The sequence below is a fragment of the Etheostoma spectabile genome, unplaced genomic scaffold (genome assembly GCF_008692095.1).
Source record: "Etheostoma spectabile isolate EspeVRDwgs_2016 unplaced genomic scaffold, UIUC_Espe_1.0 scaffold393, whole genome shotgun sequence".
NCBI classification, from domain to species: Eukaryota; Metazoa; Chordata; class Actinopteri; order Perciformes; family Percidae; genus Etheostoma; species Etheostoma spectabile.
The window spans coordinates 385,630-387,862 of record NW_022605598.1 but is presented as its reverse complement, the minus strand read 5'-3'; positions in this window follow the sequence as shown (position 1 = coordinate 387,862).

The following is a 2,233-nucleotide window of genomic DNA, read 5'->3' as shown; positions in this document are numbered from 1 at the left end:
GAAGTGAACCCAATAATCACACTGAAACCAAGTAGACTATGTGTAATGCTTTTGCTCTTTAGCTCAACATATAATGAGTTGGACACACATGATTAATATAATGCACTACGTGAATACAATGTTTTTGAGCACACATGATATGAATACATTTTATTCCAACACTAGTCTAAAGCCTCCTGTCCACTATCTTGTCGGGGTAATTTAGATGCAACCTTAGCACATCACCAGGCGAGGTTACTGTTACTGAAGCTTCTAGTAATTAACCCATTTTCAAAACATTTCCTCTAAGTGGTTACGTGGTTCATCAAAGCTTTATTTGCCCATCACTAATTCTGGGATCTGCACAAAGCCTCCAGCCTCCCTATACCACCCACTGCCAACCATCTGGACTTACCGCTTCCATTTTCATACTAGAAATAAATACTTGCTTTGTTATTTCAACTAACCTTGTCCTGGTCTGCGTCTGGGTTCTAGTACTAGACAATTTGTGACAGAAAAAGGTGCTCTGGATACTGTATTCTTTGCAATGTATTAGTGTGTGTTCAACACTTTCAGTCTGCTTACAGTGTGTATTTTCCAGTTTAGAAAATGCGTGTGAATGCTGAATAGCTAAATTGCCAAAGTTAAACAGTTGGAAAAGTGGGAATGGTTTAAATGAGTAGGAATTTCATTGACAAGTTAATTAACACCTAATGTAAAAAAAAAAAAATGGAATGTGGAAGAATTAATTTTTTTTTTAAAAGCTAATGTTAAAGCTAAACTGGAACGCTGGTTAAAATGTGTATAAAGCAGGTGAAGTTGTAAGAAATGTGGAAAAGTGGTAATTATTTAATATATCTTGAAAAGGTTTAACAATAGCCATACAGTATGAAAGTTGTAGGTGTTACAGCAGTGGCACAGCGGTGGCAACCGAGCGACATCTATTCAGCACACACCGCGGCAACACCACTATGGTACCGCGTAGTGTGCGACTGCAGACTAATATTCAGTGGTCATATCACATCTCTCTTTTTTTCTCTCCGTCTATTTTAAAATGAGTCGTGAACAACAGCAAAGCCCAGCTTTACTTTAAATGAAATCAAACTTAGAGAAATGCTCTCCCTTCTTCCTAAAATGAACCTGCATCCACCTTCACTGGCTCCCAATCAAGCTCAGTATCAACTATAAAATCCTCTTCCTCACCTACAAATCCCTTAGTGCCGTGGCCCCATAGTACTCTCCGACCTCCGCCATCCATACGCCCCACCCCGAAACCTGCCATCCTCAGACTCTGGCCTGCTTTCCATTCCCCACACCTGATTCTGGATCTGCAGAGACAGAGCATTTAGTCTTACAGCCCCATCCCTCTTGCTACATCCCTGGACATTTAAAAAAATATCCTGAAACACCACCTGTTCACCTAACCCTTCAACCTCCTTTAGCTTAGCCACAGTTATTTTGTAATGTGTCCTTGGGTTTCATAAAAGGCACAATATAAATACAAGTTGTTATAATTATTATTATTATCTTAATTGTGTGTAACATATGAAAATACATAATTTAACATTAATATTTCATTAATTTATTTATCTGTGACTCCTGGCAGGTTGGACACGTTACAATGATGCATATCTTACTAAATTTATATGTAAGAAATATGTATGTATGGATACATATATATGAACAAAGAAGCGATATTGAAGCGTTACAGAGCTGCCTGTGTGCGCTGTGTGATTCTCTGATATGAATATGCATTGCACTGTGGAATATATAATTTTTTTTATTTTTTGTTCTTGAGTCTATTTTTAACCACAACTCAGTGATTACAACCCCTGGAATTGGTCACTGCAGCTTCACATATGTGCGCACAACAAATCTGCATGCCTTGAATTATGCAGCTCAAAACGTAGCTGTGAACAGGCTGGGGGCCTCGGAGCGAGCAGTTGGAGCTACTGCTTCCTGCTTCCTGGAAGCCAACAGCAAGCTGCTGAAGGCAGTGTTTTATCAAGGGTGTCATCTGTTTCACCATGTGGAACAGATGACACCCTTGATAAAAGGCTGTTGTTATGGTTTGGCTGTTTGCTTTGGTTTCTTTTGCTGCATCTTTTTTTTTTCGGTCCTGCCTCGTCTCCTTGTCGTGTCTTAGTTTCCTCCCCAGTCTTGTGCGGTAGTGTGTCTTGTATTCCCCTGTGAGTTTCTGTATGTTCGGTTTCCTGTTGTATTTTGAAGGTTGGTCTCTGTCTCGTCTTGTCTC